Raw genomic sequence first — 12,223 nt, forward strand, 5'->3', positions numbered from 1 at the left:
ATCTCCTGATTGAATTTTGTTAGGATTTGGCATACGTGACTCCATTTTTCATCCTGACAACTTTTACAGGTCATTGCTTTTCATCCATTTTTACTAAGGGCTGGACTTGCTTAAATTCCAGGAAATTATGAGGTCTTGATTCGTATAATTATCAGAAGTGCTCATGTTGCTGACTCAGTTGCCTGTTTGGGATGTTATAATTGTCTTTTTTCTCCTTCCTGTGCTGTAATTTACACAATCCTTAGAGGAGATTAATTTGATACTTTTCAGCTGTGAAAAACTTGAATATGCCAATCAAAGAAAGGTTCCCCTCACATGCTAGGAATTTAGTTTCTTTCCTGTGCTAAGATCCATTTAGGTATAGCACTTTCCTGGAGCCAAGAGTTCCTATGAAATGGGGTGTGGCATGTTGTGTATTAAGATCATCCTTATTACAGAGATGCCATTCTTGCAGATACTGACAACTAATGTGTCCCTAAGACTTTTACCAAACATCAGATAGACAAGATATGAAAACCTTCTCATTGCTGCAGTCTCAAATGTCAGGAAAGACCAGAATCTTTAGGATAATGGACAATCAAGAAAGACTCACAGACTAGATTAGCTGTCATGTACTGCCAATCAGGGAATGGATCCTTGTCAACCACCACCTAACAGAGATTGTCCCCAGAAGTTCACTCCATAACATCAAAACCAGAAACCCACATTGGTGCCACTGATGACAGAAAATAATAATGCAAAAACGAGAAAGAAACAGTGTGAGAGAGAGAGAAGACATAGAGGGAGACAGAGACATGTACTATAGCCATACTTAGTGATTAAAAGCCAAAGAGCTCAATTTCTATTCATGATATTCATTAAAAGAAGCAAGGAAACAGGAGCTAATAGCTCTGAGGGTTCAGGTCTACACAAGATGCCTGTTGGGTGGAGGGTTCTGTTGGCTCCAGTGATGTTTCTCAGATGTGCTAATTGTTATGGACATAGCCCCTGAAAAAATCTATCAAATAATAATACAGGGACAGCTATCTGCATGCTAATTTACCATTGTATAGGAGGGAGAAAGGGCATTAGATTGGTTTTGGCAAATAAAAGAAAAACCAAGATTTATGAGGAAAAGAGGAAAGGGGAGAAGAAAAAACTTGCCTGGGACCTTTGTGATTTTGCTCCCCTTGTGTAAGGGACTTGACAGAAAGCTTTCCAAGAGGTCGCTGTGGCCCATCTTCTCTGGACCAGTGTGACTTGGTCATCACAGAAAACAATCACGGATGTTGGAGGACTTTAAAATATCTTAGAAGTTTAGCAGTTCATCCTATGTCACAGAGTTTCTGTGTGCGATGTCCACCATGTCCTTCTGTTGTACAACCCCTCAGTTAAGCCGGGAGGGTGCCTCTCCCCTCACGACCAGCCTGGGCAACACGGCGAAATCCCGTCTCTACAAAAAATACAAAAATTAGCCCATCGTGTGGCGCATGCCTGTAGTCCCAGCTCCTTGGGGCGCTGAGGCAAGAAAATCGCTCGGCCCCAGGAGGTTGAGGCTGCAGTGAGCCATGTTTGCACTACTGCATGCCATCCTGGGTGACCAAGGCTGGAATATCATACATCCATGTGTAGAAAGTTTGTTGTGCCGGCAAGTAAATGACAAAGGGGACATTAACAGAACTGAGAAACAAATTGGAATACGATTTGGTACCGCTCCCACGAAAGATAAATTTGCAGAATGTACTCAAATTGGAAACATTAAATAAATTCTATAATGTAAAATTAGCACATCCTGTTGTCCACACTATAGAAATATCTGCACAAGTGACCGAAGATATGTGTACAAGAATGATGGTGATTGCAGCATCATTTGTAATCCTAAAACTATGAAACGCACCTCACTTCAAAAACATTTTGAAAAGGGTTAAATAAATCATGCACAAACTCAAGAAGAAATGCTGTTCTCACAAACACTGGCGAGGATCACCATGAGGATGACTGATTCCACTGGCCACATTATTGATAGAGCAATCAGTAAACCCAGGCACATCCTGGGGATAGGATACTACTGTAATAGGCCTCCTATTATTAAACATGAAAAACTTGAAGCACAAAATGTCCACTAACTGACCCAAGTCATGGGAGCAAGGAAGATTTTTATCACACCACAGGTGAGATCCTTTCTAAGGTCTATGGGATTCCTGAGTTTGATAGGTATAACGCGCGGTGGCCCTTGCCAAGCCTCAGACTTAAGGTGGATAGGAAGTGGGGACATGTGTGTCTTGTGATCAATCAGGAGTTGGTTGTCCCATCAACAGAAATAGGTTAAAATAAAGCCCCAGGGCCCCGGCTGGAACTACCAACCTTTCTATTAACAGCAGAATGCTCTAACGAATTGCGCTACAGGTACACGTTCCGTGCCTTCTTCTGGGCGCTATAGGAAGGGTGCACTCAGCAAACTCCCCATCCCCTCAATCTTCAGGGGCCCTCCTGGCAGGACGACTGTGCAAGTTCCAAGTCCTTGGAAAACCGGAGAGATTAGAGCGGTGAATTGTAGTGTTGGACACCTGCGCGTTGGGATATTCTAGAGCACGAAGGACAGCCGAATGGCCTTCGCCCGCGCTGCCCCTCGCCTGCTTCAGAAGCCCGAGGAAACGCCCCCGTCCGCGACCCGAGCCGCCGCCTCCAGGCTCAGGGGAAGCTGAACGCCCGGTGGGCTCCTGGGATGCATCTTCGCGTTCTTTGCGCCGCCTTCACCCACTGAGGGAGCCTGTGCCCACCCTGCCCAGTCGCTTTCGGGGCCGCTGCGGAGCTTCCGCTGCCATCTTCGGATCCTGTGTCCCGCACGGGGGCTCCACCAGGGTAGGGATGATGGTGAGGGTCGCTCGTGGGTGCCCTCGCGGGAAACAGGGTATGGCACTCACCAGAGCGCACGACTAGGACTTGAATTAATCCATCGTCGCATTCAGTTTTTAGTCTTTTGAAGAGCTCTGAAAATAGAAATCATGAACTGTTTTTCCATGGGGAAGTTTTGTTTTGTTCTGTTTGTGAGACAGGGTCTCACTTGGTAGCCCAGGCTGGAGTGCAGTGATGCAAACACGGCTCACTGCAGCCTCGACCTCCTGGGGCCGAGCGATTTTCTTGCCTCAGCGCCCCAAGGAGCTGGGACTACAGGCGTGCGCCACACGATGGGCTAATTTTTGTATTTTTTGTAGAGACGGGATTTCACCGTGTTGCCCAGGCTGGTCGCGAAGGGAAAGTAAGTTCTTTTTTTTTTTTTTTTTTTTTTTTGATACAGGGTCTCGCTCTGTCGCCCAGGCTGGAGTGCAGTGGCGCGAACTCGGCCCACTGCAAGCTCCGCCTCCGGGGTTCACGCCATTTCCTGGCTCAGCCTCCCCAGTAGGTGGGACTACAGGCGCCCGCCACAACTCCCGGCTAATTTTTTTTCTCTTTCTTTCTTTCTTTCTTTCTTTCTTTCTTTCTTTCTTTCTTTCTTTCTTTCTTTCTTTCTTTTTTTTTTTTTTAGTAGATACGGGGTTTCACCGTGTTGGCCAGGATGGTCTCGATCTCCTGACCTCGTGATCCGCCTGCCTCGGCCTCCCAAAGTGCTGGGATTACAGGCGTGAGCCACCGCGCCCGGCGGTAAATTCTTTTTAAAAAGCGTTTATTCCGATTGATTTCCTGGCATCCCGTGGGGCAGACAACGGGCTGAGGCCTCCAGTAAACCTTCTGCGCGATGGAGCTGCGGGGGCTCAGCTGCGCTGTTTTTGGGTGGGTGCCTGGGGCACTAGGGCGGGAGCGGGGCACTGGGTGGGTCCAACGGGTAACTGCAAGGGGGAGAGCAAGGAAGTCGGTAGAGGCGGCGACCCTGGCGAGGAAACTTCCCAGTAGCTTTGTTCAGCGGTAAGGACCGGATCCCTGAGAGACAAAAATCATCTTTTCTACTGTAGCAGAGTGGGGAGAAAGGCAGGAAAAATGGAGAGACACCAAGAAAGAAGGAAAATCATGGGGACCCTTAGGCCGAAGCAGCCCTATATTAAGTTTAAAGAAGAAAGCAGGCGGCTTCCTGTGATGGTATATTGGTTAGTACTCTGCATCGCGGCCAAGGGTGGAATCCCAGTCATGGCAGTGTCCCTCCTGGGGCGTGGCACTCCTCCTTTCCTTTAGACTCCAACCTCTGCCTAGGCTGTGCTCTTTACCTGCGACTAGAGAGGTTACAACTTACCAGTGCCTTCGGAGCTCTGTGCAGTGGTGAGAATAGAAGGAACCCCTACCTTGCATGCTGGGGTCCAGTCATCTTGAAAGGCTGGGCTTTTGCCCCCTCTCTGAGCAAGTGCAGCACCCAAAAGGTGAGGTGCTCCCTCTCAGTCAGCCTTATTGGAATCCTCCACTATTACCACGATGTGGCCATAACCGTTTTTCTGGTTCAGATATTTCAAACATCCGTGGGGCCTTTTAAGGCCGAATCAGAAACAAGCGAGAGGACATGAGGATAGTTTGCACTCCAACTGGGAATTTTAAGTAAAGCCTAAAGAATACAATAAAATCTAAACTTAATGTCATTCCCCAACACCCAATTTTTATTTGTTTTTATCTATTTATTTGTTTATGTATTTTTGCTATCAGTAAATGACTGAAGTATAATCCACACAGACCAAAGTGTTCCAATCTGAAGTGCACAGCCCAGTGCATTTTGACGTAAGAAACCATCACCCAGATCAAGTTACAGGACATTTTCACCAGCCCAAAAAGTCATCAGAGCCCCTTTCCAGTCAGTCCTCACCCCATCCCCACTTAGGCAATCACCATTCTGATTTCTATCTCCATGGTTTACTTTTGCTTCTTCTTGAAATTCACGTAAAGGAATATACTGATTCTGTTTCTTTTTTGCATGCAACAATGGTTTTGAGATACATTCATTTTATGGCATGTATCTCAACTTTTTGATGTTATTGATGAATACCATACCATTGATGGAAGATTGGAATATTTCTACTTTTGGCTATTGTGAATAAGGTGTTTATGGGCCTTTTTATGGACCTGTGCCTTCATTTCTCTTGAGTATAAATCTGGTAATGGAATGGCCAGGTCATGGAGCAGGCATATTTTTAACTTTATTAGAAACTATCAGACACTCTTTTAGAATGGTTGCACTATCATATTCTCTTGCCAGCAACAAGGGATACATTTGCTCTGCACTCTTATAAGCTAGTGGTTTTCCCTGTCTCTTAAATGTTGCCCATTCTGATGGGCGTGTAATGGTGTATCATGGCATTTTAAATTTGTGTTTTCTGAATGAGTGACGATGCTGATAATTCTTTCTTTTGACATTTGGACATGAAGAAATCCTCCTTTGTGAACAAACACTGTTCAAGTGTTTTGTTCATTTTAAATTGGCTTGACTCTTTCCCCTCACCCATTTTTACATAAACTTTACTGTTAGAATAGAAAAATTGAGAAGCTAGTACACAGAATGGAGTAAAGAGGCTGGAAAGGGTTTGGGGAACCAACTCACATTTTATGGTTAACACATTGTTCAAGAACAATGTATGTTTTCCAAAGACATCCCCTTATTGAAATACGCAGAGAAAGTGTGGGATAAAAGAGCATATACTAAACATCTCAGAACGAGTTTCTGGAAGTGGACAAGGGAATGGGAATGCGATAAACAGAGAAAAGGAGAGACAGTAAGGGCCTTGCTCAGAGCAGCCACCATAATGTGCCCTGTGCTAAGGACATGGAATTTTGAAAACAGAAAGTTCACCCAGACAGACCAGTCTAGATAAGAAAGGCAGGAAGAGACTTTAAAAAACAAAGCAAAAACAGAGAAATCATACAATGAGATGCTGGGAATGAGACTATGCCCATCATCTCCAACATAACACTAATTACTGCTAATTGTAATGAATCTAAATCTCTCAGATTGGATAGAAAAGGAAATGCTGGCTCTAACAGTTTAATGGACAGAAAAGGGTTAAATATTAAAAGCAGTGCTTATTATCCTTAGCAAACTAATGCAGGATCAGAAAACCAAATACCACATGTTCTCACTTATAAGCGGGAGCTGAATGATGAGAACATGCGGACAGATAGGATGGGGGTGGGGACAGCACACACTGGAGCCTGCCAGAAGGTGGGGCTGGGAAGAGGGAGAGCATCAGAAAGAGGAGCTAATGGATGGTGGGCTTAGTACCTGGGTGATGGGATGATCCGTGCAGCAAACCACCATGACACACATTTACCTATTGGAACAAACCTGCACATCCTGCACATGTACCCCTAAATTTAAAGTAAAACTGGAAATAAAACATTTAAAAAGAAAAGAAAACAAACAACAATAACAACAAAAAGAGTGGTGCAAATCTGTACCAGGCTTATTGGAAACAAAAGAACGAGAGTGAAAACATGGGTATCAGACAAAGGCAAACAGCAAAACAATGCTTTATATTAGCTAAAGGAGTAATATCCTAGCATCTAACTAAAGTCGAATGGAATCGAATGGAACTGTTTTTCCCTGAACTGGCCTCCTTGGGTGGCCAACCAGGGCATGGTGAAGGGAAAACATCTTGGAGTGCAATGTCCATTTCTTTGCTCTTGTTTTGGTCTCTGTAAGGCATAGGAAGTTAAAAAGCAAGATCTGATCTTTGGAGTTTTCCAGGAATTTGAAATAGGTATATGAGGAAAGCAGCTCAATTATCACCCAGGTCTCCGGGAGTATCCCAGGTATAGTGCCAAGAGTCCAGCTTTCCGAACCGGGGTCCCTGGGTTCTGAAGGCCTTTTTGGGGAAAGTACTGATGTTTTTGTCAAGGTTGGGGGGAAAGGGTTTGGAAGGCCCCAAGCGGCGGGAAGGCAAAGAGAAGATATCAAGAAGCCAGGCAAGAACTTTCCACAGGCTCACGTTGGATATAGCACCAGAGACAAGAAACTGGGTGAATTTCTGATGTTTTTCCTACAGAGGTTTGTTATCCAGTTGTACAGAGCCTACTTCAAAATAAGGCTTTTTCAAGTCAGTTCTTTTAATGCGAAGCCGTAATTTTGTGGTGTTGCCTGATGCAAATCTCCACTGTAAGCCTTTGCTCTGTGTGTCTTTTTTGTTAGTTACATCTTCCAAAGAGAACCTTGGAGTCTTGGAGAATCTTGAATCTTTTTGCCACGTCTATATCTTACCTCTTTCCAGCGAAAGATCGTCACACCAGTAGGCATTGGTGGTTTGGTGGCAGAATTCTTGCCTCCCACACGAAAGACCAGGGTTCGATTCCTGGCCAATGCAGGCCCCGGTTTTGTGCCCTCTGGTTTTTACATTTACTTACCATAACTGTTCCTCAGGTGGGTCACAGCCGCGATAATAAAGAGAAGAAAAAGGGAACTACTGGATAGCTTTCGGGTTCCTCCCAGAGTGGAATTTCTCTAAGCAGTTACTTTGCAGAGACTGTCTTGGAAGCAGCCAGTGTGTCTGGTTAGTCTCTGCACTTTTGCATATTTGGCCCTAAAATCGGCGGGACTTTTATAGTCTCTTCCGATCCCTGAAATATAAAGAGTCACCTGGACATTGATTTCACTGCCTGGACCTTGGACAGACCATTTGACCACGTCTGGCGATGGAGTGCAGCTTAAGAAATAAATGACATTCCCGAAAGGAGAGAAGCTGTGGGGTCGGGCAGATTCCCTGGGCAAGGGGGCCCAGGGAAAAGGGAGGAGTGTGGGGAGGAACCCGCGTACAGATGAGGAGAGCTGCGGAGAGGGGCCTCGAACTTTCCTATCGAGGAAGGCTCCAGTCTTCGGTGGTCTCGGCAAAATGAAGGATGGGCCCCGAGTGGAGAGCAGCACGTCCCCGAAACTCATTTCTATCACCCCCTTTTGTTTTACGCTCCACCAGGCAAATCTTCTGTCCAAGGGATTCTTTTTGCTGCTTCTCTTTAAGCAGCGTGGTGGGGAGGCCATGACAACCATTAGCTCTGGAGGTTTGGGAAGGAAACCTGGAAAAAGAATGCCCCGGGATCATCTGCTTTGTCCTCCCCTGTTTTCATCTACCCTTTTCCTCAGTGAAACTTACATGGATCCAGGATGTCACATTGCAGCTGCCGCGTTGGCAGATTAAGAGCCGCTGACAAATCTCTTTCGTGAAGGGGAAAGAGCGGCAGCTGGCCTGTAGCTATGGAATAACAAACAAGAGCAGAACCGAAAATACTTTTCTCTATGTGGTTCTCTCTCTCCTACCTGTGAACATCAACCTTCCACACACACCAGTTAAAAACCGCCTTGGTCTCTAAGGGAGGTTTACCATTTTTCACAGGTCCCGTAAGCCATGTTTCCTTCTTGCTTGTACAGTTCTTCCAGGGCTGAGTTTCAGGAGCTGCTCAGCAGTCCAGACTAGTTCAACATCCTGGTTCAAAACCATTTGTCTAGTTTTGCTACTAAAGTGCCTCCTAGACCAGAGATAAGACATGTTCCCTCGGCTTCCATTTTCTAGAGATAATTGGTATCATTTCTTCCTTAAATGTTTGGCAGTGAAACCATCTAGACCTGGTGTTTTGTTCTGGAAGGTTGTTAAGCTTTGCTTCAATTTCAGTAATAGAGATCTATTTAGGTTATATATTTCTCCTTGTGTGAGTTTTGGTAGATTGTGTCTTTCAAGGACTTGGTCCAATTCATCAACGTTATCAAATTTGTGAGCACAGAATTGTTGATAATCTTCATCTGCTATCCTTTGAATATCCATGAGATCAGTAGTGAGGATCTTCTTTTCTTTTTTTTATTAGTAATTTGTATATTCTCTCATTGTTTCTTTGTTCACCAGCTACATGTTTATCAATTTTATTGATTATTTTAAAGACCTAGCTTTTGGTTTTGTTGATTTTTCTCTCTTGATTTCTGGTTTTCAATTTCCATGATTTCTTCTCTAATTTTTAGTTTCCTGTTTTTCACTCACTTTGGATTTCCTTTGCTCTTGTTTTTTGAGTTTCCTAAATTGTAAGTTTGAATTATTAATTGTAGATTTTTTCTTTGCTAGCATATGCATTGAATACTATGAATTTCTTTCTAAGCACCAATTTTCCTGCACCCAGAAATTTTTTTTATAAGTTACACACTCACTTGCATTTAGCTCAAAATATGTAATTTGTCCTGAGACTTTTTCTTGGCCCATGTATTAGAAGTGTGTTGTCTGATCTCCAATTTTGGGGCTTTCCAGCTATCTGTCTGTTGTTGATTTCTACTTCAGTTTCATACTTTGAATGCAGGACATACTTGGTATGATTTCTATTCCATTAAATGTGTTGAAGTGTGTTTTATGGGGCCAGAATATGGTGGATCTTGGAGAACATTCCATGTCACCCTAAAAAGGATAGGTATTCTGCTCTTGTTGGAGTAAGTAATCTAAAAAGTTGGTTGCATCCAGGTGAATGATGGTGGTGTCCAGTTCCACTATATCTTTATTGATTTCCCACCTGCTGGATCTGTCCATTACTGATGCTGAAGTCTCCCACTGTAATAGTGAATCTGTCTATCTGTCCTCAAAGTTCTATCAGCTTTTGCCTCTCATATTTAGATGCTCTGTTGTTAGGTGCATATCAATTAAGGATTGTCATATCTTCTTGGAGAAGTGACCTCCTTATCGTTATGTCATGACTCTATCCCCATGATTTTCCTCCCTCTGAAGTCGGCTCTGTCTCAAATTAATATAGCTAATCTAGTTTTCTTTTTTGAGACTGAGTTTCCGTCTTGTTGCCCAGGCTGGAGTGCAATGGCACAACCTCGGCTCACTGCAACATCCATCTCCCAGGTTCAAGCTATTCTCCTGCCTCAGCCTACCAACTAGCTTGGATTAAAGGCATGCACCACCACGACCAGCTAATTTTGTATCTTTAGTAGAGACAGGGTTTCACCATATTGGCCAGGCTGGTTTTGAACTCCTGACCTCAAGTGACCCACCTGCCTCAGCCTCCCAAAGGGCGGGGATTACAGGCATGAGCCACAGTGCCCAGCTGCTTCTCCAGTTTTATTTTGATTATGATGAGTATGATATATCTTTCTCCATCTCTTCGCTTCAAATATCTCTGTGTCTTCTTATTTAAAGTAGGTTTGTTGTAGACAACATATAGTTGGGACTCAATTTCCATTCTGCCAGTCTCTGTCTTTTAGTTGGTGTATTTGGACCATTCACATTTAAAGTGACTATTGATATCATCGGATTAATATGTACCATACGTGTAATTGTTTGTATTCTTTGACTTTCTTCATTGTTTTCTTTTGTGTCTTTTACTCTTTATCTACCTTCTCTGGCTATAATTGAACATGTTATATGATCCCATTTTTTTATTCTCCATACAATACGATTCCATTCTTTTAAAAAAAAAAACAGTGTTTTTGTTTTCACCCTATTGCTTGCCATATATATACTTACAACTAATCTAAGTCAACTTATAAGTAATGCTATGATGCTTCATGGGTCATGCAGCTGCCTTAAAAACAAAATTCCTTATTCCTTTCCTACCACCCTTTAAAACATTGCTGTCATTCATTTGATGTATCCATAACCTAGAATCATCCAATCTATTATTGCTATTTTTCTTATTTTGACAGACGGTTATATGAATTAAGAATAAAAATAATAAAATATTTTATTTTATCTTCATTTATTTCTTCTCTAACTTCTTTCCTTGGTGTAGATATGTCTCTGACTTTTGTAGTTTTTATTCTTTCTGAAGAACTTCTTTTAACCTTTCAAGGAAGACAAAATCACTGGTAACAAATTCCCTCAATTTTTGTTTGTCAGAGAAAGTCTTTATTTATCCTTCGCGTTTGAAGGTAATTCTACAGAATTCTAGGTTGACAGGGTTATTTTTCCTCCAACACTAAATATGTCAGCTGCATGCTGTTCTTGCTTGCATGGTTTATGAAGAGAAATCTAATGTAATACTCATCCTTGTTCTTCTAAGGTAAGGTGTTTTCTTTCTCTAGCTTCTCTCAAGATGTTCTTTGGTCTTTGATTTTCTACATTTTCAATATTATATGTTGTGATGCTCAATTGTATGTGTAAATTTGGCTGAGCCATGGTGACTAGATATTTGGTCAAATATTGTTCTGGTGTTTCTGTGAAGGTGTTTTCTGATGAAATGAGACATTGAAATCAGCGGACTTTGAGGAAAGCAGATGACCCTCTATAGTGTGAGTTGGCCTCATCTAGTCAGGTGAAGGCCTTAATAGTATAAAACCTGACCTCCCCCTAACAAGGAGGAGGAATTCTGCCAGCAGAGTCCCTTTAGACTTGAACTGCAACTGTCTCTCCTGAGTCTCCAGCCTGCTCACCTACCTCATCAGATTTGGTCTCACCAAGCATCCACAATTGTATGAGCCAATTCCTTAAAATCAATCTCGATCTCTCTCTCTATCTATCTTTATTTCTATCAACCTTCTGTTGATTGTTTCTCTAGAGAATGTTTACTAGGGTTTGCATGCCTAGGTGTAGAGTTTTTACTATTTACCCTGCTGGGTGTTCTCTGAACCTCTTGGCTATGGTTTGGAATCGCTTATGAATTTTGGAAAAATACTTCTTTTCTTCCCGTGAGAGTTAGTTTTGTGTGTCAACATGGGGAGTGTTTTTGGATGAGACTAACACTTAAATTGGTGAATCTGGAAAAAGCAGATTGCTTTTCATGATGTGGGTGAACCTCATTCCGTCAGTAGGAGGCCCGACTAGAACAAAAAGACCAGCCTCTTCAAGCAAGAGGGACTAAGAGCAAATTCCCTGACAGACGGCCTTTGGAATTCATCTGTACCATCAGTTCTCCTGAGCCTCCAACCTGGCAGGCCACACTGCAGATTTCAAACTTTCCAGACTCCTAATCACATGAACCAATTTCCTGTGCGGTCATTTCTGAATATCACTGGGTGATTGGTGCCAGGACCTCCTGCAGATAGCAAAATCCACGGATGCTCTAGTTCCTTATATAAAATTGTGTCCAGAATTGGTGAGTTCTTGGTATCACTGACTTCAAGAATGAAGCCGTGGACCCTCGCGGTGAGTGTTACAGTTCTTAAAGGCGGCGTGTCCGGAGTTTGTTCCTTCTGATATTCGGATGTGTTCGGAGTTTCTTCCTTCTGATGTTCGGATGTGTTCGGAGTTTCTTCCTTCTGGTGGGGTTCGCCGTCTCCCCAGCTCAGGAGTGAAGCTGCGGACCTTGGCGTTGAGTGTTACAGCTCTTAAGGCCGCGCGTCTGGAGTTGTTCGTTCCTCCCGGTGGGT

The 12,223-nt window shown here is 43.4% G+C and overlaps 1 protein-coding gene across 3 annotated transcripts in view; it reads left to right on the forward strand.

Annotated features, from left to right (window-relative positions):
* LOC117981392 (myomegalin-like) overlaps positions 1-12,223 on the forward strand; it is a 46,510-nt gene that overhangs the window by 8,328 nt on the left and 25,959 nt on the right. Inside the window, exon 1 of one of the 3 annotated variants that reach the window (XM_063606118.1) lies at positions 1,922-3,750. The exons of the other annotated variants lie outside the window; for them this stretch is intronic. The gene's annotated coding sequence lies outside the window, so the exon portion shown is untranslated. Of the gene's footprint in view, positions 1-1,921; positions 3,751-12,223 lie in introns of those variants that run through there. 3 annotated transcript variants of the gene reach the window in all.

The sequence above is a fragment of the Pan paniscus genome, chromosome 1, assembly GCF_029289425.2.
Source record: "Pan paniscus chromosome 1, NHGRI_mPanPan1-v2.0_pri, whole genome shotgun sequence".
Taxonomy (NCBI): Eukaryota; Metazoa; Chordata; class Mammalia; order Primates; family Hominidae; genus Pan; species Pan paniscus.